The following is a 23819-nucleotide window of genomic DNA, read 5'->3' on the forward strand; positions in this document are numbered from 1 at the left end:
TCCGGAGTCCTCGCAGGCGGAGGTCTTAGCACCTGGGGGTCGGTTGTTGTGGGTTCCACCTCGACGGCTCCTTTCATCCTTTCAAGAGGGGGTCTGGAGGGATCCCAGACACTCATCAGGCCTGGAGCCAGCCCTCAGGGAGGCCGGATGGGTGATCGAAACTCATCTCTCAAGGGGAGGTGGGAGGTGTGATCGCGCTACTCCTCCCTCTCTCGCTCACAGGGAGCGCTCTACCCCCTGGCCGGGTATGGCGCCGAAGGCCGAGGTCGGGCTGGGGCCGTGGCGGCCATCGTAGGTGCAGGGACATGGGCATCGGCCTCGGGTACCAGGGAAAATGGAGGGAGAGGACGGGGAAGCCCAGTGTCGGGGACGTGGGTCATGGAGGGAATGGTCGGGTGAATCAGGGCCATGGGGGGCTGCACGGGTTAGGAGGGATCACTACGGGCCAATGAGGACCACGCCACGAGGCCGGGTCCAACAAGCAACTTACAGCTCAAGCCAGGCTCAAACCCGAAGCCTGGCTCTGGCTCAACTCAAGGTCTTCTAGGAATCTAAAGTCAAAAACAAGCCAAGCTTTCACAGGAAGCAATGGGGCCTAGTGGGCACAGCTGCAGACCCTGTATCCTCAAGAACTGGGTTGAAGCCTGGCCTAGGCTCAGCATCCTGTGAGACCCAGCAAAACTCCCTGTGCTGAAAACAAAAAGGGTAACCTAGTTTGTGCCTGTTATGAAGCACTCTAATGTCCTTGGGCAAGGTTCGCTCTGTGTAAAACTACCCGAAATAAAATGTGGAATATGCCTGCCACCCACGCTTTATTCTCCTTCTCCAAGAATTATTGACACAGACTTAACCTTTAATGTCAGAAAGAGCTACCCACCATTTGGTTGAACTGCACAGTGCAAAACTGGAAAATCTGGGCTAAATCCCACTTTAACTGCTTGAGCAAACCGTGTGATTCTAGGCAAATACTTTATTTCACTGAGACTCCTGTTTGTTCATTATGACATATGAGAGTACCTTCAAATATGCAAGTTCAAGATTCCTTGTTAAAAGAAAATGTCTTGTGTTTGATTTAATTACCTATAATTTTGCTCCATGCATAATAAGACTCCAGGCAACATTGAAGGGATACATGGCAGCTAACTTGCCTTAGTTCACTAATAGAATTGTCATCAGGAAGGGAGAGGAATTTTTCTTAGTTCATGTAAAATACACTCATTTTTAATAAATACTTTTTACATACGGTTTAAAGCTTTGCATGTTAAAGAAATACACTTTATTGAATTCTGAAGACACCTGTCATATTCTAACGTGATGTTTGTTGCATAGTAAACATGGACGATATTTTCATGTCTCGGCTCGTGCACGGCCTCTTAGAGCCAGACCCGAATCTTGGGCCATATTATCAAGCAAGGACGATACATTATCGCTGCTTTTATCGGCAGGAAACTGCCGCTAAAGTGGCGATAATGGCCTTGATAATATATCCTTGTGAATTCACATAGCAGCCCAGGTTCTGGTGTTAACCTGGACTTCTATGGGAATTCACAAGGCCGTATTATCAAGCCCATTATCGCCGCTTTAGCGGCAGTTTCCTGCTGATAAAAGCGGCGATAATGTATCGCCCTTGCTTGATAATATGGCCCCTTGTCTCGGTTTTCCCTGTTAATTTGTTGGCTTGCCATCCCCTACTCAAACGTAAGGACTGGAGTGAGGAAGGAAACAGGGAGGTAACGGTCCTTTCCCTCTGAAATCAGTCACTAGTTTCCAAGGTCATGGGAGCCGCTGCTCGTTGCTTGGGTATTGCGGTAGCCAGTGCTTGTTTCAGCGAAGTGCGTCATTTTGTCGGCTGGGCGGATGGCACTGGGTCTGTAGTGCCCAGGTTGGGGGCACATGAAGCTGTGCTGCAGGAAACCATTGGTAACAAGGCCAGACTGGTCGTACCGAGCATTGGGCGTTTCCCCCGGAGGCTGGAAGGGTGGGGGGCTGGGGGGCACTTTTGTTACTGGGGGCCGGTTTTGTAGCAGTGGAGCAGTTTTAAAAGTGTTGCAGAGTCCCTTGTATATTCAGCAGTTTTCAGGCAACAATAAAAGTGTCAAGACAGCTCTGGTGATTAATGTACCTGATGGAGAGAGATTGCAGTTTTGTCTAGTGACAGCTTTGACTCAACTAAGGTAGCGCTGAAGGTTAATATAGCTGCTTCAAAGAGCATGTACTATGCAGATCATAGAACAGAGGGGCATATTACCAACAACTAGTGATAATTATCGCTGTGTTGGCTTAGCGGGAATATTTCTATTGCCGCCCTTCACCTGTTTTTATCGCTGAGATACCTTGCTATCATCAAGGTTTATCTCAGGAGCAATAAAAAACAGTCGAAATCCGTGAATATCGCTGCCAATACAGCGATATTCATGCATTACCGTGACAATGCTCTTAGCCATGTTATCCACCTCTCATTGGATAACATGGCTAAGAACTGGTCAGGGCAGGCGTTAGCTTTTGGAGATATTCGCGCTTAGCGCGAATATTTCCAAAACTACGCCTGTGTTGATCATAGGTGATAGCGATTGCAGCGACTGTTTTCAGTCGCTGACATTTTGGCACGCCCACTTTGCATGTCATTAGCGATAATTATTGCTGACATGCAAAGTGGGCCCCTAAATGCCCGCTATCGCCTACAAGCTGTCACTAACTGGTGTTAGTGACAGCTTGGTAATAGGGCGATAAAATTATCGCCGCATTAGCGGGAAAAAGTCCCGCTAAAGCGGCGATAATGGCCCTTGGTAATGTGACCCAGAATTTTATGTGCATAGCTCAGTGGGTTACCTTTTTTGTCACAGAGATGGCTTTGCTATTGTGCAATTCATAAATTACAATCTTAATCTAGGTTAGAAAGTTATGTTTTATCCCAGCCTTTCATTATCCTAATTTTGCTCAAAAGGGTTTGTTTGGGTAGAAATCAATTCATATTAGTAAAGTCAACCCTAGCCACAGTGTTATGTTCTGAATCCTGAGTTTGTGCTTGCCCAGAGCAAGCCCTCTTAAAAAGTGCCCACCAGTATGGATGACGTGAATCCTACACCTTGTAGTCCCCATTGTTTTATGTAACATTTTGAATGCTCTGATTTACACACCTATGATTCATTGTCTCTGTGTGTGTGTGATGTGAAGTGCTCCGACACCCTACACTGGTATGAGAGACGCTATAAAACAAATAGAAAACATGTGTGAGAGAGGGGCTATGGAGAGATGAGGGACACTGTTGGAGGTTGGTGGTGAGGGAATATTGCAAGAAATGAGCATGCACAGTTTTCTCAAATAATTACCCAGACGGCGATGGAAGAGGAGGAGGGCAGCCCGGGAACGCCACATGCCAGGTAAGTGGTTTTAATTTAATTTTAAGTAATGTAGAATTAATTGTTAATATAGGGGGTGTGGAGGTGGGTGGCGTAGCTTAGCGGAGCATAGTTCCACAGAGTTCGTTCGCAACTCCGTGGGCCTCCGTGTAGCCCCGCCATGCCCACTACGCCCGGGGTTAGACTGAACAAAGGCAAAAGCATGCTCTCGTAAGTACCTGTGAAGAGATAACAAGCTGTGTGCCTTGGTTTCCCTTCCGTGGCATTTACATTTAAGTGTGAGGTTCCAGGCTGCCTCCAGTCAGGATATTCAAACAAAAGGAGGCCTTATGGCCCCTTAACTTCAGGCCAGCTGGAGGTGAAAGAAGCATATGCAATGCAATAGGTCTCGCATTTTAAGAATTTGAGCTATTGCCGTTGTAAATGACAATGGGCCAGATGTATGATGGGATTTTGCATGGGCAAACATGTTTGCGACCCTTTTGCGCATGCAAAATCCCTCTGGGGCATGTAATAACACTATTTTACGAGTCGCAAAAAATTGCCACTCGCAAGATAATGTTTAGCGACTTGCATTTAACAAGGAGCGTTCCAAGGGCATCCCTTCCTAAATGCGACTCGCAGCCCTATGTATGAATGTTTTGCGACCGCAATTGCGGTCACAAAACACTCGAAATTTGCCACCCTCTTCAAGAGGGTGGTAATGCAGGCGTAAATGGGAAGGGGGCCCAGGGGACCCTTTTCCCTTTGGTAATGCAGGGGAAAATATTTTTTAGGGGCAGACAGTGGTCCCAGGGACCACTACCTGCCCTTAATCAATTAAACAAAAAAGTTAAATTTCTTTCTTTTAAATGCATCCCGTTTTCCTTTAAGGGCTGCATTAAAAGAACAAAACTGCTTTATTTAAAAGCAATCCAAGACATGAAGGTCTGCAGAGCCCAGCAGGCCACCATACCTGGGAGGGCCTGCCATTCTCAATGGGGCCGCAAATTGCGAGTGCCTCATTAATATTCATGAGGCATGCAATTTGCGACCCCATTGAAAATCGCAAACAGTGTCTCAGACACTGCTGTACATTGGAAATTGCGACTCGCAATCGAGAGCAAATTGTAAAATCACAATTTCCAATGGCCGTACATCTGGCCCAATGTCTTTTATTTATGTGTTTTGAAAACCTGCAAGCGGTGCCTAAACACGCTCTTTGTGCTTATAGTCCTTGCTTATGAACAGCACAGCTGGCAGTAAAAGAGGCGCCGTCACTGCCAGCCTTGCTTCTCATAAGCAACGACTATAAGTACAAAGTACAAATACAATTAGTCGCTTTGAAATGTGACAAAATAATTATTATATTAATTCCAGATTAGGTTGTACTCTATGTGGAGCTGATGAAGGGAAATTATAAATGAGATGTGGTAGGTGCAGTACAGCAAGCTGCGCCTAGATGTCCCTAGCGAGCAAGGCACCAGAACTGCTTGTCTAGGTGCAGTACAGCAAGCTGCGTCTAGAGGTCCCTAGTGAGCATCATAAACTTTGAAGACATGTAAATCTAACTTACCCATAATTCATTGCATGCAAGACAGTACTACGAGTACATTTAAATAGCTATGTCCATGTATACAATTAGTAGCTTTGAAATGTGACAATAATAATTATTGTATTAATTCCAGATTAGGTTGTCTCCTGTGTGGAGCTGATGTAGGGAAATTTATAGAAGGTCTAATATAAATGTGAGATGTACTAGCGAGTAAAGTAATCACTGCTAATCTAGTTTCAGACTATGTGACTGTCCTGTCTGAAGGCTTTTAAGAAAGTTGGGCCATATTACCAAGATGTGCATTAAAAAACGCACAACGCACAACGCACATTTCCTTATCACCAGCTATCGCCGGATTTTATCTCCGTGTTAGCGCATCATTATCAACGCGCAACACGTAGGCAATATTAAATCCGGCGATAGGGAACATTTTGTTGTCACGCGCTAATGTGTGCCGTGATAATATGGGGGGGGTGGATTCAGCTTTATGATCCACACCCCCATGTAATCAGTGCATAGCTGATCACTGCTGCATTAGCGCGGGTCGCGCTGCCAGCTGGCTTTGAGATTTTAAATCTACCTTTAGCTTATCTTGGTTATTTTATTTTATTGACCCCCTGATTTTACTCACCGCTCTGCTGGGCTTCTGTCCCCTCATTCGCACTTAATTTGTGGAAAACTCACCGCCATTTGGCGGGTCCGGGTCCCGGGGCTGGATACCTGTGGGCGCCATCTTTGTTTGGGGTGAGTGTGTTCTTGCGCGGGCGCCATCTTGGAGCGTCCCGACGCTCGAGTTGTTTTGGGAGACGCCTATTTAAGGCGGACTCGCACTGTTACTCGCTCTGATCACTGCTGCATTAGCGCGGGTCGCGCTGCCAGCTGGCTTTGAGATTTTAAATCTACCTTTAGCTTATCTTGGTTATTTTATTTTATTTACCCCCTGATTTTACTCACCGCTCTGCTGGGCTTCTGTCCCCTCATTCGCACTTAATTTGTGGAAAACTCACCGCCATTTGGCGGGTCCGGGTCCCGGGGCTGGATACCTGTGGGATACCTGTAGCTCCCCTTCCCCTCTCTTGGGTCAGGCCCTTAGCTTGGGAGCTCCGGCGATTGTTGCCAGTCGACCCCAGCCGAGTAGCTTCTCTACTCCCTCCTTGGACCTGGCTTTTTGCCTGGGAGCTCCGGCGAGTGTCGCCAGTCGACCCCAGCTGAGTAGCTCCCCTTCCCCTCTCTTGGGTCAGGCCCTTAGCTTGGGAGCTCCGGCGATTGTTGCCAGTCGACCCCAGCCGAGTAGCTTCTCCCCTCCCTCTCTGGATTTGGCTCTTTGCCTGGGAGCTCCGGCGAGTGTCGCCAGTCGACCCCAGTCGAGCAGTCTCTCTCCTTCTTCTCTGGATCCGGCTCTCTGCTTGGGAGCTCCGGCGACGGTGGCCAGTCGACCCCAGTTGAGTAGCTCCTCCTCCCCCTCTCTGGACCTGGCGCTCTGTTTGGGAGCTCCGGCGACGGTGGCCAGTCGACCCCAGTCGAGCAGTCCTTCCCCTTCTTTTCTGGATTCGGCTCTCAGCTTGGGAGCTCCGGCGATTGTGGCCAGTCGACCCCAGTCGAGCAGTCCTTCCCCTTCTTTTCTGGATCCGGCTCTCAGCTTGGGAGCTCCGGCGATTGAGGCCAGTCGACCCCAGCTGAGTAACTTTCCCCTTCCCTCTCTGAAGGAGTTTGGCGATTTAGCCCTTACGATTTCATCTGGTTCGCCTCTGGATCCTCTTCCTCCAAAACTTTGGAAGGTGTTTCATGAGGATCTCTTCCAGCCTCTGCACGCCATCTGCTGCCAGTCGTTTGAGACGGGTGTTGTACCGAGTTGCTGGAAGAAGGCTGTGGTATCTCCGTTGCTAAAAAAACCTACGCTCGACCCTGCGTGCCTCTCTAACTACCGGCCAATTTCCCTGCTTCCTTTCCCGGTTAAAATAATGGAAAAATTGGTCACCCGCACTCTGTCCGGCTTTTTAGAAGGGAACACCTGGTTGGATGAGATGCAATTCGGCTTTCGCCCAGCGCATGGGACGGAATCCGCGTTGGTGACCGTGTTAGACAATCTGCGGGCGCGAGTCGACAGTGGTCGGGCAGCATTTTTGGTGCTGCTCGACATGTCGGCCGCGTTCGACACGGTCAGTCATCCCACCTTGATCTCTAGGCTGGAAGAATGCGGGGTCAAAGACAGGGCCAGGGACTGGTTAATCTCCTACTTGGACTGCCGTCAGCAACGGGTTTCGTTACCCCCCTTCAGTTCAGTGGAGCGGAGAGTGGGACAAGGAGTACCTCAGGGCTCAGCCATCAGCCCTATACTCTTTAATGTCTACCTCCGCCCTCTAGTCCAGCTCATCAAATCATTTGGTGTCTCCGTATTTAATTATGCGGATGATACCCAGCTGGTTTTTCCCTGGAGGGTCAGGATGCAGTCACATTGGAGACCTTTCACCGGTGCATGCAGGCTACAGCGGAATGGCTCCGTCTGAACTCGCTACAGTTCAACGGAACCAAGACAGAGGTCCTGTACTGCTCCACTGACCGAGTTCCCCGAGATCTCCCAGCTGACTTTTGGCCTCCATCCTTTTCAGAGACAGTGTCAGCCGCACAATCGGCACGCAATCTGGGCGTTATTTTTGGGCCTAACCTGCAGCTAGATCTACATGTAAATAAGACCACCTCCACATGTATGATGCTGTAAGGTTCTACCCCTTCTCCCTGAGCAAGCCAGACCAGAAGTAGTGCGTTGTACCATCCTAAGTCGACTTGACTATTGTAACACACTGCTTCTGGAGGCCCCGGTAACACTTCTGGGCAAGCTGCAAAGGGTGCAAAACATTGCTGCCAAACTCGCCCTCTCTCGCCCCTACTATAGCTCTTCTACGGCAGCGCTGCGAGAACTTCACTGGCTGCCGGTCCATCTGCGGGTGCGCTACAAAGCAGCGTGTATAGTGTTCAGGGCTATCCATGGCCTGGGCCCAATTCCTTTGCGGCGAATGTTTGCCTGGTATTGTCCATCTCGAGCTTTGCGCTCCTCGTCCTCCAGGCTATTGGTAGTTCCGCGCTTCCAGAGAGTGAGGATGGGCGGCCGTTCGTTCAGAGTAGCGGCGGCCAAACTCTGGAACTCTCTGCCAATATCCTTGAGAAGCCTTGAAGATCTTTTAGCTTTTAGAAAGGCTTTGAAAACTTACCTTTTTCCCAGGACAGGTTGAGCTACTGCTTTCACTGGATTATGGGTCAAAAGCGCCAGGATGCCCTTGGTGGTGACAGGTTGCGCTATATAAGTATACCACAATACCACAATACAATCTTTGTTTGGGGTGAGTGTGTTCTTGCGCGGGCGCCATCTTGGAGCGTCTCGACGCTCGAGTTGTTTTGGGAGACGCCTATTTAAAGTCGTCCTCTTCCGCGCAGCGGGACGCCGTCGCTTAGCCGGAGTCGTGCCAGAGTCCTGCCCGTCTGCGCTCGTCCGCGTCGAGGTAGCGGGTGCGGGCTATGGACTCTGGCCTCCTGCCACTGTACCACTATGTGTAACATCGCGGCGCTCAGGTACGATCGTGCTGATATCCTTTCTATAAGAGATAATCTTCCAGTGTGCAACCATGTCCCTTTACCTCCTCTTTCGGGACCTTATGACTGTGCCTGTGGTTGTTTCTCTCTGGCCTCACCCATTGGGGTGCGCCCGGTTGAAGGGACTGCCCGCGGCACTCATATAGATTGTACTGAGCGAACACTTAATATATGGAGCTTGAATGTTAGATCTCTGGTCAAGCATTATCAATCTCTCCGGGATATGATAGATACGGACTCTCCTAATATCATCTTTCTGACCGAAACTTGGTTACAGGACGCTGACACTGCTATCATAAACCTGGCTTTTCCTTCTACCTATACGGTGTTTACTTTGAACCGCATAACTAGGGGAGGTGGTATAGCCATGGCGATTAAATCTTGCTTTTCGGCTGAGTGGAAGGCTCAGTATCTTCCTATGTGTGAAAGCGCCTCTTTTAAGGTAAAGGTAAGCCATCAATTTACCTTTAGTGGCATGCTTATCTATCGTCCACCTGGGAACGACACCGCCTTCAAGGCCGCCCTTGTAGATGTGGTTAGCTCGCTGGTTCCTAGCTGTGCTAACTTTAACATAGTGGGAGACTTAAACATACATCTTGATCTGACGTCATCTCTACCCATCAGCTCCTTGCTAGCGGATCTTGAAGCGATGCAATTTAACCAGCTAGTCACCTCCCCCACCCATATAGGAGGACATATACTTGACCCCTTCTTCACCACCTTAGTCCGGGCTAGAACATCTGACCCGATGGTGGTGGGTTGGACGGACCATATGTTGGTTAAAGTGTTATGTCCCTTAGATAACCCACAACTGAAACCTGTGGATAAACAGATCCTAACGCGCAATTGGCGTAAACTTAAGCTGGAGGAGTTTGTCAGGATATTGGAGGCACAGCCCCTAGGCAAACTGCAGAATGTGGAACAGGGATATGAACAGTTTTGCAACTGGGTCCTTACTGCCCTCGACTCTCTTATACCCCTGCGTTGGTCTAAATGTCACGCCAAAACCCGCAGTCCTTGGTATAATGAGACTCTTGCCGAGCTTAAGAGAACCTGCCGGCAAGCTGAGAGAGCCTGGAGGAAATCCTTTGATCCCACGTTAAAATCGCTGTACTTTGCCCAGCTTAAGAGCTACCACAGAGCTATCTGTCAAACCCGGGCTGCCTATTATGCAACTGAGTTCTCCAATAGCCCTAACCCTTCCAAATTAATCTTCAAGGTACTTAAAGACCTGATGGGGAAACGGGCCACCTCGCTAGAAATCTGCACGGACTCGCACTGCGAGAGCTTGGCATCCTTTTTTGTGGAGAAGGTGCAGGCAATCTACCGAGGATTCATACCATCCGTTCCCGGGGATGCTCCTAGTGCTGTGAAGGTCTCGGTTTCTGAAACTCTGTCCTCCTTGCCGGCTATGTCTAATGAGGTATTTGACACTCTGAGCCTCAAAATTAAATCTGGCTCTCCCTTAGACCCGCTGAAGCCGGAGTTTTGTATTCTTCTCCCGCCCCTGTGTCGTGAGCCCATCCTGGATTTGATTAATCTCTCCCTCACTGAGGGCGTGGTTCCTCCCTCCTGGAAGCAAGCTGTGGTCAGCCCTATTTTGAAGAAACCTAATCTCGACCCCTTGCTCCCGGAAAATTACCGGCCTATCTCCCTCCTGCCTTGGACCGCTAAGGTCACTGAGGCACACGTGAATTCCATCCTGTCTGCCCATCTCTCTCGTAATAACATTCTCGACGAGAGTCAAAATGGGTTCCGCTCTCAACATAGCACTGAAACTGCTTTGCTCTTTATGACCGAGCATTTGCGGTCAGTGCTCGATGCGGGGCAGACTGCGGCGCTCCTACTGTTAGATCTGAGCGCCGCATTCGACACGGTGTCTCATGACATTTTGATGCGGCGTTTGGAGGAAGTAGGTATTGGTGGGAAGGCTCTTCAGTGGTTCCGCTCTTTCCTCTCGGACCGGTTTTTTAAAGTAGCCATTCCACCTGGCCAGTCCTCGTTCCATTCTCTGGGTCTGGGAGTCCCTCAGGGCTCTGCCTTAAGCCCTACACTGCTCAACCTGTATGTGAAACCGCTGGCCGCTGTCGTCAGGCAATGTGGCCTTACCATGACATCGTACGCTGACGACACGCAGCTGGCGGTGACACTCAGCGGGGACCCTGAGGTGAATGCGCCCAGATTCCGGGCAGGACTTATAGCTGTGGCTAATTGGATGCGTAGCAACTGCCTACAGCTTAATGCCAAAAAAACCGAGGTCCTGATCTTAGGGAAGCAGGCGGAACTTTGGGGAGACCAGTGGTGGCCTCCCAAATTGGGGGTCTCTCCTATTCCAGCGGCCGAAGTTAAAAATCTGGGGGTCTGGCTGGACTCCCACCTCTCTTTCACCAGTCACACAAAGAAGACAGCAGCTACCTGCTTTGGTATTCTGCGAGGACTGAGACCTGTCCTTAAATTCTTCGACCCTCCCACGCGGCAACTGGTGGTTCAGGCCTCTATCCTTTCTCGGCTGGACTACGGGAGTGCTTTGCTGCTCGGAGTGAATCAGGCTGAGGCCACTAGGCTTCAGATGGTGCAGAATGCTGCTGCACGGGCCATTGTGGGCCTTCCGAGACGATGTTCTGTGTCCACTGTCCTGACCTCCCTTCATTGGCTTCCGGTCAGACAGGGAATCAAATTTAAGGCTCTCTGTCTGACATTTAAGATTCTGAAGCTTTCCTCCCCTCCTGCCCTCGCGGGCCTTATTTCTTCGTATGTCCCCACGCGGTCCCTCAGGTCTGAATCTCACCATCTGGCGATTAAGCCTAGGTTCAGACTGAGTAGGATGGGAGGACGCTCTTTTCGCATTCTGGCGGTTGATCTATGGAATTCCCTCCCTGTACACATTCGTGCCCTTAATAGCCTAACCCTTTTCAGACGCGCCATTAAAACTTACCTGTTCGCTTCTGTTAATTGATTCCTCCTCTTTTCAGCTTTGACCTGTTCTGTTGTGGTACCTGATCAGGCGCCAGGACGCCCCTTCGCTGGGGCAGCTGTGCGCCGAATAAAAGTTATTAACATAACATAACACCTGATCAGAGCAGGCGTTGGGAGACTTGCGATAAACGACTTTATCGCAGGTCTCCTTCTCCAAACGCCTGCCTTGGTAATAGGGTGTTACCACCTCCAACCACATTTTACATGTGGTTGGACGTGGGAACGCCCATTTTGCATGTCATTAGCGATGTTTCTCGCTGACATGCAAAGTGGGCTTGAGGCAGGCGTTAGCATGCCCTTGTTAATAGGGTGCTAGAAGTATCGCGCTTTCTCGGCACAATTCGCCGAAAAAGCGGCGATACTTCACCTTGGTAATATGTCCCGTAGTGCCTTGAGGCTGTAATTAAAACCTAGGGCGTAACAACACATGTAACAGGGGAATCCTCATGGGAGGTTACAAGAAGAGACAAGGCGGTATAAAGGAGGGACTACAAAGCCTAATGACCAATGAAAACCCACCATTTACAAAGGACAGGGACAGGAGCCATTTAAAAAAGAGGGATGGGAAGTAAGTTGAGCTGTATCCTCATATCCTGAATACAGCATGTCTTGTAGAGACAGCTCAAGCGCTACCTGGGCGAGACCTAAAAAAGGAGATTATAAAAAACTCCTTCACGCCGCTAAACGTGTCCCAGTGTCTGAAAATTACACTAGGGCAAGTTCAGCATATTTCTGTGGGGCTCAACTTCTTGGCAGAGGGGACGGCATCCACCCGGTAAAAATAGTGGGTCGACGCCGTGAATCTACATGTACCCCCGACTTGTGCCCCTGCTAGTGTGTCTTTCGACTGGTACTTTGGTACAAGATTGAGTAAAACATGTGAAATATAATCAGGAATGAACGCGTTGATATGGATAACCTTAAAGTTTTTTTGGATTCAACCATCAGAAATCGATCAGAGATATTTATCAGTAAAGTGAAAGACGCGAATGTGGGATGCGATAAGGGCCCTTTAATTGATCGTCTTTTACTTATTAAGGGTCTGGGACTCGGAGAGACCCGGCCCACTTAAAGCCCCACTTGATAGCATCATGGTAGAAACCCTCCCAGCTGCTGCTCCGTGCGTGCTGTGCCACGCTGCGGGCACGTGTGTCTCTCACGCACGGCGCCTACTCATGCACTTAGCACTCACCCATGATGCCTCCCACCCAGCACGCCTACTCCTGCCTGCCTACTGCTAAAGTGCTGCTCTCAGCACTTCTCTTCTGTCTGTCACGCTCAGAAGCCTCCTGCACCCCGATAAGATCACATCCGGCCTATATGTAGGTCACACCAGCAACTCTCTGTCCGTCCAAGCTTGCATGCACCCAATCTTGCATGCACCCAAGCTTGCATGCACCCAAGCTTGCATGCACCCAATCTTGCATGCACCCAAGCTTGCATGCACCCCAAGCTTGCATGCACCCAAGCTTGCATGCACCCCAAGCTTGCATGCACCCAAGCTTGCATGCACCCCAAGCTTGCATGCACCCCAAGCTTGCATGCACCCCAAGCATTATGTCCTGCTCAGGAAACAGCGCCCCAAGGTCAAAGTGTGGGAGTAGTGCGCTACTAGCAAACAATCACAGTGGAAGGTGGCTGCATTTGACTGTTCTCCAGAGTTATGTAATTGTATACAGGGTTTTAATGCCAAAGGTTCTCCGGGGCGTGGATTGGTCAGTAAGACGGGGGCGGATGGGGGGGGGGGGGGTGCCTCAGGTTTCCCAACAATCACGCGGGCATGAAAAGCAAGGTACCTAATGCACACAACAAGAGAGTAACACAGTAAATATTTTTCTCTTTCTCTAGACCGTGTCACAGTGGACACATATGTCAATCAAAGATAGCTGTCAGAGAAACCACAATGTCTTATGAGAATATCTTCATTTAATGTCTTTTGCAGCCAGCCGACACGTGTTTCGTCGCATAGCAATGCGACTCCTCAGGGCTGTGTAGTTCAGCTAAAAGAAAGAAAGGTCGCTAGGCCGGTGATACTTCCGACCCGGCCGGGCTCTAGACCAGGTGGAGCGTGGGAGTCACAGTTATGGACTCTTGGTTCCGATACGAGAACTCGTGTTCGAGTTATTTGCTAGTTCCGTTCAGGATCCGATTGTGTATGCGCACTGATCAATTATGGCGGCGGGGAGATTAGAGCTCAGTAAAGCTAACACAAAGTGATTCCGCCAGGAGATTCCGCCGACAGCCGCTAAGAAGATGAAGGAGCGAGTGTGCTCCCTTTCGTGAGTGTCCGATTAGTAGTCAATAGTGGTGCTTGCGAACTGCCAAAAATGCCGAGCGGGATTCCGTGTTCCAGTTGAGGATGTCTTGTAGAGTACTTATTAGGAGAAGCAGAGCATGAGGGGGACTTAAGGGGCAGTGGAAAGAGAGAGGAGTGGGGACTGTTAGGGGCACTTAAAACACTGATGGGCAGATTTACGAGTTCTGGCGCATCTCTGCAAATCAGCAGGAATGCACCAAAAAAGATGCGATACGCAATTCCCTCCCTGCGCCACCACGAATGCCTCGCATTTACAATGCGGCGCACCGTGGCACAAGGATAGAGCGATCATGCAGCGTAAGGGAGGCGCATTGCTGGAGTCGTGTCGCAAGCGTGGCGCGGCTCCAGCCATGCTCAGGGGCGCCCTATGCCTAACATGTTGCGTCACTCCTCCCAGGGTTTTGATCGTATCATGGACGTAAAAGTGACTCAGTGAAATCTTGTAGATTTCACTGCGTCACTTTTCTGATGCGTTCCTGCGCCGAAACGCCCACCCTGCGCCGGAACACCCACATGAAACCGAACGCAGTCACGTTGCGTCACGTTGTAAATAAGGCGCAATGTGGCACATGGTTTATGTCGCTGCTGCGTCACAGAAGTGACGCAATGGTGGTGTAAATGTGGCGCATGGGGCTTGCAAATCTGCCCCAATATTTTTCCAAGTAACAAACATTTTTGGGGCTTTCAATAATGACAGGAGAGGGAGAGAGAGTGTGTGTTTTAGTTTGTGCGTGCAGGAAAAAATCGCAAGTGAAATCTGACAGGCATCTCACCATACCTGACTGAGTACATTTTTTAGGGGGGTGTAAAATAACACCCAAACGCCCCACTGAAGCCACGCCCCTCAAGTTTGTTGAACTCATGTAGCGAGCAGTCAAATGACCAGCAGGTCCCACCTAGTGTAAAACCAGGACTTCAGGGTCTGGGCACCGCTACTGAGTGAACACGTTCGCTAACCTCGCGCCTGCAGTAGAGACCCTAGCTCCTCGCGCCTGCGGTAGAGAAGACCCTAGCTCCTCGCGCCTGCGGTAGAGAAGACCCTAGCTCCTCGCGCCTGCAGTAGAGACCCTAGCTCCTCGCGCCTGCGGTAGAGAAGACCCTAGCTCCTCGCGCCTGCGGTAGAGAAGACCCTAGCTCCTCGCGCCTGCAGTAGAGACCCTAGCTCCTCGCGCCTGCGGTAGAGAAGACCCTAGCTCCTCGCGCCTGCGGTAGAGAAGACCCTAGCTCCTCGCGCCTGCAGTAGAGAAGACCCTAGCTCCTCGCGCCTGCGGTAGGGAAGACCCTAGCTCCTCGCGCCTGCGGTAGAGAAGATCCTAGCTCCTCGCGCCTGCAGTAGAGACCCTAGCTCCTCGCACCTGCGGTAGAGAAGACCCTAGCTCCTCGCGCCTGCAGTAGAGAAGACCCTAGCTCCTCGCGCCTGCAGTAGAGAAGACCCTAGCTCCTCGCGCCTGCGGTAGAGAAGACCCTAGCTCCTCGCGCCTGCAGTAGAGAAGACCCTAGCTCCTCGTGCCTGCAGTAGAGAAGACCCCAGCTCCTCGCGCCTGCAGTAGAGAAGACCCTAGCGCCTCGTGCGTGCAGTAGAGAAGACCCTAGCTCCTCGCACCTGCGGTAGAGAAGACCCTAGCTCTTCATGCCCGCAGTAGAGAAGACCCTAGCTCCTCGCGCCTGCAGTAGAGAAGACCCTAGCTCCTCGCGCCTGCGGTAGAGAAGACCCTAGCTCCTCGCGCCTGCGGTAGAGAAGACCCTGGCTCCTCGCGCCTGCGGTAGAGAAGACCCTAGCTCCTCGCGCCTGCAGTAGGGAAGACCCTAGCTCCTCGCGCCTGCAGTAGGGAAGACCCTAGCTCCTCGCGCCTGCGGTAGAGAAGACCCTAGCTCCTCGTGCCTGCGGTAGAGAAGACCCTAGCTCCTCGCGCCTGCGGTAGAGAAGACCCTAGCTCTTCGCGCCTGCGGTAGAGAAGACCCTAGCTCCTCGCGCCTGCAGTAGAGAAGACCCTAGCTCCTCCCGCCTGCAGTAGAGAAGACCCCAGCTCCTCACGCCTGCAGTAGAGAAGACCCTAGCTCCTCGTGCCTGCAGTAGAGAAGACCCTAGCTCCTCGCGCCTGCAGTAGAGAAGACCCTAGCTCCTCGTGCGTGCAGTAGAGAAGACCCCAGCTCCTCGTGCCTGCAGTAGAGAAGACCCTAGCTCCTCGCGCCTGCAGTACAGAAGACCCTAGCTCCTCGCACCTGCAGTAGAGAAGACCCTAGCTCCACGCGCCTGCGGTAGAGAAGACCCTAGCTCCTCGCGCCTGCGGTAGAGAAGACCCTAGCTCCTCGGGCCTACGGTAGAGAAGACCCTAGCTCCTCGCGCCTGCGGTAGAGAAGACCCTAGCTCCTCGCGCCTGCGGTAGGGAAGACCCAAGCTCCTCGCGCCTGCAGTAGAGAAGACCCTAGCTCCTTGCGCCTGCGGTAGAGAAGACCCTAGCTCCTTGCGCCTGCGGTAGAGAAGACCCTAGCTCCTTGCGCCTGCAGTAGAGAAGACCCTAGCTCCTCGCGCCTGCAGTACAGAAGACCCTAGCTCCTCACGCCTGCAGTACAGAAGAGCCTAGATCCTTGCGCCTGCAGTACAGAAGACTCTAGCTCCTCGCGCCTGCAGTAGAGAAGACCCTAGCTCCTCGCGCATGCAGTAGAGAAGACCCTAGCTCCTCGCACCTGCAGTAGAGAAGACCCTAGCTCCTCGCGCCTGTGGTAGAGAAGACCCTAGCTCCTCTCGTCTGCAGTAGTGAAGACCCTAGCTCCTTGCGCCTGTGGTAGAGAAGACCCTAGCTCCTCGCGTCTGCAGTAGTGAAGACCCTAGCTCCTCGCGCCTGCGGTAGAGAAGACCCTAGCTCCTCGCGCCTGCGGTAGTGAAGGCTTCCCGGTGGTGTGATTATCGCTGCGGTGAACACTGTTTGTTCGTGTCACCTTGCTACCCGAAGAAATTAGAAAGACTGTGTGATTCAAGCCACGCTTTTTTGATACTATCCTTATCCGAGTGGACACGTTGTATATATAAGGTATAAACTTCCAGTACCTGTGCTAAGAAAGTGATTCCCACCCCACCCTCGTGGGTGGCCCTGTGGACTAGCCGGCGATACCGGCCCTAGGCTCGGCCAGGGCCTTCAAGATTAGAGTACCCATGTCCTGAAGAAGCCTACATCATCTGGCTGAAACGCGACCGCGACTGCGTCGACACCTTTTGTTTTGAATGGAGTCCCCTGTTACAACTTAAGAAAGATTTGATTTTTGTCTGATGTGCACCGATACAAATGGAGATTGGATTGATGTTCTAACCCCCTGGTGCTTTGCTTTTGGGACTACCACTTTGCTGTGCACTCCATTGTAAATTAAGAGGAGGCACTTACTCTAATTGGTGTATATATATTCTTATATATCTCTTGAATTTAGGGTACAGACAAATGTTTGTTGATATTGTAAATGTTTTGTATATTTGTATATGATGTATATGTGATATTTTGTATATAGATTGTTGGTTGTTGTGCCTCCCTGGATGTCCGCTCATATGTGTGTATATGAATTAATCCATATATTTCTCCAATGTTTAATTTGTTATTCACAAGATAATTAGATGTCTCTTGTTTGAAAATTAAAAAAGGATTGATCCCTTCAGTACCCTTTGTTGCTACTTTCTCATCCTTGGATGTCTCCTGCTCAGGTACGGGAGGGTTAGGTGGGCAGAGCCCCTAACCATTTTTGCTAGTCTTTGCGGTAGTGAAGACCCTAGCTCCTTGCGCCTGCGGTAGAGAAGACTCTAGCTCCTCGCGCCTGCAGTACAGAAGACCCTAGCGCCTCGCGCCTGCGGTAGAGAAGACCCTAGCTCCTCGCACCTGCAGTAGAGAAGACCCTAGCTCCTCGCGCCTGCAGTACAGAAGACCCTAGCGCCTCGCGCCTGCGGTAGAGAAGACCCTAGCTCCTCGCACCTGCAGTAGAGAAGACCCTAGCTCCTCGCGTCTGCAGTAGAGAAGACCCTAGCTCCTTGAGCCTGCGGTAGAGAAGACCCTAGCAATTCAATTCAAGAAGTCTTTATTCGATTGATGCATCATAAAAGACATAAAATACAGTAAATACATAATTAAAAACAACTAAAACAAATATTAAATTACTTATACAGGCTTCTATGAATGAGTGCAAAATTGGCATTACCACATAGGTTACCAATGAGCATCAAATATAGTGAACTAGTCATTAACAGGTAAGCAAGCAAACATTATTAAACCCCCAGCTATTTACTTTTGATGAACCTGGTTCTAAGCAACCAAGCCCACCCCAAATATTTAGCTACCCCCACAACAATTATTGGGGTCAGGTTAGTTTTTAAAATTCTGCTTGCTTCGACAGTCGAGCGGGTACCTAGGCATCTACAAACCGGGCTTAACCATTTGGCTCTTGGGGCTGTGTACAGAGGACACACAAACAAAAAATGGTTTACACTTTCACCTTGACCAAGACAATTTGGACAGTGCCCCGTCCCACCAGAACCCCAATTTTTAGTGTAATCCCCTAGAGGCAGCGAGCCACATCTGAACTGGTGGAATAATTTACGATCCAGGGGCTTTGTTAACATGTCCCAATATTGTTTGAGCTTGGATATGTCTTTAAAAACAATAAATAGACTTGTAAGATTGCTGGAGCACAGACTCAAATGTCTATTATAAACCACTGCTGAGGTCTTTTAGTGTTTCAGAGTAATAAGGCGCACACCTGGGTAACCGCTAAGTAGTTAATATCAAAAAGGTAAACAGTGTAGGCAATGGGGCGAGTGGTAATACCTCACAACCACTCAATTAGACCAGAAAACTGGTCTGTACTGAATTAGAACAACTGTGCCCCTGCACTAAACACACTATGTAATGATTCAATGGTACACACTGAGTTGTTACATGCAATAGTATAGCTTAATACAGCAATCTAAACAAATAGTGGAAATTCAGAATTCAGTAACCAAGAGCAAAGTGGAAGGCGTAATTAAATATAAAGTCCGTTCTTTAAGTGTTCATTTTCTGTTTAATGTTCCAATTCATAAGCCAACACGTGTTTCATCGCAGGGAACAACGGCGAATCTTCAGGGCTGGAATGGATGGCTTTAAGTTAAGGAAATTCCAAATCTTGTCGACGAAAATCTCCCTCTTTCAGTTTCCCGGCGCCGTGTTTCTGAGACGGACCGTCCGTCTCAGAAACACGGCGCCGGGAAACTGAAAGAGGGAGATTTTCGTCGACAAGACAAGGCACTCCGTGAATATAGGCACACCCGCCCAACCACGAAGACCTTTCTCCTCCCGGTTTTCACCGTACTTGTGAAAAATCGAGATCTATCTCAAATATATAATCTGCTTTCAATTTGGAATTCCGAATATTGGGATTTCTTACCTCGCCCAGACCGGGCTATAACACCCTACTATACAAACCAAGAACTTAACCTTCATTTTCCTGACAAGAACCAGAGTCTACACACTGACCGGCCCTTCTCGCCTCTATTTTGGTGTTCCTTAACTTAACACACCTATCGTGAAAGCCATCCATTCCAGCCCTGAAGATTCGCAGTTGTTCCCTGCGATGAAACACGTGTTGGCTTATGAATTGGAACATTAAACAGAAAATGAACACTTAAAGAACGGACTTTATATTTAATTACGTCTATTATAAACCACCCAGTCCCAATAGTGCAATTTTAGGTCTTTTTTGGAGGGAAAGATTGCTAATTCAGGACCAGACCACAAATCACCATACCCCAGGGCGGAAAGGGTAGAGCTTAAATCCTTAAACCAGCCAAAGTTTGAGGAACCAGGATGATCTTTGACCTCCAGGCAGGCCCTGGCATAAAAATGGAGTTCCGGCGTTGTCCATAGACGTCGCCAGAATGCCAATGGACGGAATCTCGCTTGATCCTCCACCGGTTGAGACCCGAGATCATATAAAAGCGGGATCCGCGGAGTTGACTGGGGCAGACCCGTTGCCATCCTGGGGAATTTGTTTTGGGCTGATCTCAAGGGATCCAGTTTGCTGAAGCCCCATAGCTCCGCCCCATATAAAACTGAGGGTAGAACCTTTGAGCCATATATCTTAATTAGTGGTGAAATTGGCCGGGTAAAGGAGCCTTTGTGCTCTTTAATCAGTGCACCACCTATCTGCAAATGCTTTAGAGCCATAAGCTCAACCTGGTGGGACCAACTAAGGGTCTCGCTAAAAGTAACACCCAAGTAAGTAAAAAACTTGGTTTGTTCCAATGGGGTACCCCCCATAGTTACCCTTGCACTAATTTGATTGTGACCTCTTAAAACCATGAATTTGGTCTTAGACACATTCACTTCAAGCTCATGTTCGCTGCAGAAAAACTCAAACCTCGACAAGGCTTGTTGTAGGCCCTGTCTGATTTTTTTAAATCAGGAGTGTGTCGTCAGCGAACATGAGCAGCGGAATTTTCATTCCGGCCAAAGTCGGAGCGTCCGTGGGATGGTTTTCAAAATACTTGGTAACCCTGTTAATATATAAGGAAAAAAGGGTAGGGGCCAACACGCACCCTTGCCTGACACCTTTGGCCACAGGAAACCTATCCGTCACCTCCCCTGGTTTGCCCCAGCGGACCTGGGCATAGGTATGTGCATGTAGGTTCACCAAGAGACGAACAAGGGGGGTGGCATGCCCAGTTCTAATAGGCACTTCCACAACCCAGCCCTCGGGACGAGATCAAAAGCAGACCTCAAGTCCACGAAGGCTGCGTATAGGTTACCTTTACCCAAAACAATAGTCTTCCAATAAAGAAGCATGAAGCGGAAGGCCTGATCTAGAGTACTCACATGAGATCTGAAGCCAGCTTGAAGAGGGGTTAAAACATTATGCTCTTCTATCCATTCCTGAATCCTGGCAAGAACAAGACGGGCTGTGATTTTTTGCACCGCGTCAATAAGACTGATCGGCCGATAGTTGGATGGAACCGACCGATCACCTTTTTTATAAATAGCCAGGATTTCTGCACCTGCCCAGGATTCAGGAACCCTAGCACCTGTGGCCAAAACATTTGCCAGCTGGACTAAGTACGGTACCCAGAGGTCATGATCCTGTTGGAATAAATCGGCAGGAATGCAATCGGGACCAGGTGCCTTTCCCCTTGGAATAGATTTCAAAACTACTTCAACATCTCTGACCGTAAACTCTAAGGGGTCATCCGACAATGGTCAGCATATGTTTTCCTGCGCATCACTGGGGCACCTAAATTGTTCCTCAAAGTAGCGAACCCATTGTTGTTGGTCCACCGAGGCTGGGCTCGGACGGTCGTCCTGGGACAAGCCCCATTTAAGTAGGTGCCAAAATTGTTGCATGTTCCTAGAGCCACATGCTTCAGTTAGAGTTGACCATCGTTCTTCATCCCAATTGGCCTTAGCAGAACGTTTAGCAACATTAAAAGCCTTCCTACAAGACCTAATTAAAGCAAGATTCTTGAGTTTTAAAGCTTTGAACAGTTCTACATGGGTCCAACGGCACTCTTCATTGAACCAATTGGAGGATTTCGTGGACCCCCTATTACCCCTTTTGGAAACAAACTTTGTGAGTAGTTTTTTTAAAGACATGAACAAGCTGGTATGCGTGTCAGTAATAATTGTATTAATCACCTCCTGTGAATCACACTGAGAGATTACGGCCAGGGAGTTAGAAACCAAAGATCTGATAGTTTTGCGTGCGTCAGCATCCACAGAGATCTTTGGCCAGCGTACCCTCCTCATATCATTAGTGAGTACAACTGCCTCCTGAACTAAGTTGGGCAGGCATTTAACCGGCCCTGAAAAGCTGAAATCCCTTAATTCCGCCACCAGTGGATCGTGATCACTTTCCGGACGTGACTTTACTTCCATATCCACTACCACATGCCACAGTTTTACATCCAATAATATAAAGTCAATACGACTACTATGTCTACCATTACTAAAGGTGTGTTTGCCCAACCTGTCGGAACATACTCGACCATTTAGGGCACGTAAACCCCGATCCAGACACAACCCTTTAATAAAGATAGCCGCTTGAGACCATTTTTTAATCGAGGGAAGGTCAAGTTGAGGAATCCCCCAGGCCAGATCCTCTGCCTCTGTTATGAGGCCATCATCCGAACTCAATGGTTCGAAACAGGTGTTTAGATCGCCCATTACAACCATATGACCAGCTACCAGAGCATCACTTAAGAAATCATCCAGTCGGAGAAGGGCAGATGAAACCCTACCACCCTGGACGCCCCTAGCATATATATTAATCAACAAGATATTCATCCCACTAGTAGATTTAATGCTAACTATTAAAATGTCTGGGCTATCGATAAAGACTTCCTCTGCTGACACTCCCTCATTTTGACGAACCCAAACTGACAGGCCACCCATAGCTTGACCTCTATGTCCTCTGATAGCTGGTTTACTAAAGTTCAGGTAGCCAGAGAGGAACAGAGGTAAGAGTGCCCAGGTTTCCTGAAAGGACCAAACGTCACCTTGACGTATAAAATTGATCCAATCAGGAATACAAATGCGCGACTCAAGACCAGCTATATTCCAACAACCCAGGATAGTACCATTTCTAGGTACTGAGGCGCTAGATATATCTTTAACAGAGGTGTGGGGATCGTTATTCAAGAGATCGACTACTTCTTGCAAGGGGGCAGCTCCATTTATGTCGTCAGTATAGGTGCAATGGGACCCACCCTGAATACCTGGCACCCCATTCACTCTCTCAACAATTATGCCTGGCACCGTTTTAACACTCTCAACAATTGGGTCAGCAGATAACATTGTTACGGGTACCATATCCATATCATCAGTCGCGCACAAATAAGCAGAGCCCCCCTTAGCACTTTGGGCTGCTTGAACCATTAGAGTTTTAACATAACATAATGAGTTAGCTGGGGCATCTGCAGTACCCGTACAATCTGAATTACCCTCTGTAACCCAAGATGGAATGGCTGGTCAATCGTTAGACGCCAGCCCTGATAAGGGGTCATAGAGGTTCCTCAGCGGGATGTTCCAGTACTCATTAGGCTGAATGTATTTGCTTTGTTTGTTGCGATCGGGATAGAAGCTTTGGGGCTGATTGAAGTGTGCAAAAACTGGTGTAGGGGGGAGACCAGAAAACCGGGGTTTGTTAAGGAATGGAAAAATTGGTGTAGGTGGAGGGCCAAAAAGCTGGGGCTTGGGATTAACCCAACTCGGGGTATGTGAAGAGCTATTATAACTTGATTGTGCGTAGGAACGAAACAGAGCCTCTGGATTTATTTGTGGTCCATAAAAACTGGGAGTAAAGTTGGACCATTTAAGAGATTGTTGTTCTCTTTTGGAACGATGTTGGCCAGATGGTTTTAGCAGATTCTCAGGGTAAAAATAACTGAGATTCCGCGTGGAAATCCCACCCTCGTTACTTCCCACATACCAATCTGTAAGGTGGGAAATGACTCTGTGATCCCTAAAGTTAATGATCACTGTGTCACCCTCTATATCCTTAGGGCGTAAACCCACCCACTTGCATCTTCTGACTGAAATAATGTCCCCATTAAGATGGGCAGGAAGGGGTCTATTAGTTTTCAGCCAGAAAATTACTTTGTTTTTTAAGTTTTCGTTATTTTCCCGGTTCCCATTAGAAATTGGGGGCACACCCGTCAGGATAATTACAAAATTGGCTGAGTCAGGGGGAAGTTCCACAGTATTCCTACGTGTTAGAGAATGTCTGTAATTAGGGTTATCAGTTTTAGCAGCCCCATGTTTTACAGATGGTAATATTCCCTCATTAGAAGGTTTGTTAGAGACCACCATAGTCTTCGCTTTAGCAGAGTTAATGGCATGAGGGGGTTTAGATGCCAGATCCGGGGCCTTAGGTTTTGTAATACCTTCGATATTGTTATTTTTAGATTGGTAACTAGAAGCAATATTTATAGCACTAGGCGCAATGTTTGTAGCACTAGGCATAGAAGGTGTACCAGCCTGCCTATCAGAGCTCGCAGGAAGGGGTAAACCCACAGACGCCAAAAATCGATCCATTTTTT

The sequence above is a fragment of the Lissotriton helveticus genome, chromosome 5_1 (assembly GCF_964261635.1).
Source record: "Lissotriton helveticus chromosome 5_1, aLisHel1.1, whole genome shotgun sequence".
NCBI classification, from domain to species: Eukaryota; Metazoa; Chordata; class Amphibia; order Caudata; family Salamandridae; genus Lissotriton; species Lissotriton helveticus.